Here is an 824-nt window from a genome sequence, read left to right on the forward strand (position 1 = left end):
CCTCTGTTGAAGGAAATGGTTTTATCAACAGTGATTAGTTTCATATTCTTACGCAGTTGTGATAAAAATCAGTTGATTAGATTCCTGCGGATCAGTGCGATTCATCACAGAAAATACGTCTGCTACAAAATTTATATCTATTTTACATTTTGTAGTGGTTTTACTTTGAACTCTTATTTCAGGACTAAAGCCGTGCATGGCTTTGTTCTTTTATGTCAAAGAAAATATGCCCTTAATATTTTGTTGAAATAAGCATCACCGAATGAGGAGATGGTGCACTTATTTTCATGAAACTAATTCAAAATGAAAATGATTCGCTACATGCTACGTACGTGAATTTGTGTGGATTTAAACGCTCTCTGGAATACAATTTCTATGGCTTAGATAAGGAAGGGTTATGCACACTGTGGTAATGCCATGAGATATCTTTCATCTCACCCTGTATTTAATGCTATAATAATATCTCTTGGCTAAATACAGTGTCTCAGGCCCGTAGGTTATATTAACATCTGGCCTTCGACTTCTTTCCATATAGCAAATTCAAGTCCGTTGGATATAAAACGCTGCGACACGTCAATCTCTCATACACCATTTATCAAGGATCTGATAATATTTACCGCATTCTCCTGACATGACGAAATGCACGTCGTCCATCATTATGGCCTGCAAAAACAAGGACAAAAATTTTCCGGAAAATGACAAATGTTGCAGGATGAAGAGTGAAGTCCCCTCCCTTCTGACGGCGGCAATGTTGTTTCGATGAGTTAAGAGGCTGGTCATTTGGTTTTATTTATATATTATTCGTTCTGTTTTTGCTATGAAGC

This window comes from Penaeus monodon, chromosome 19, assembly GCF_015228065.2.
Source record: "Penaeus monodon isolate SGIC_2016 chromosome 19, NSTDA_Pmon_1, whole genome shotgun sequence".
Classification (NCBI taxonomy): domain Eukaryota; kingdom Metazoa; phylum Arthropoda; class Malacostraca; order Decapoda; family Penaeidae; genus Penaeus; species Penaeus monodon.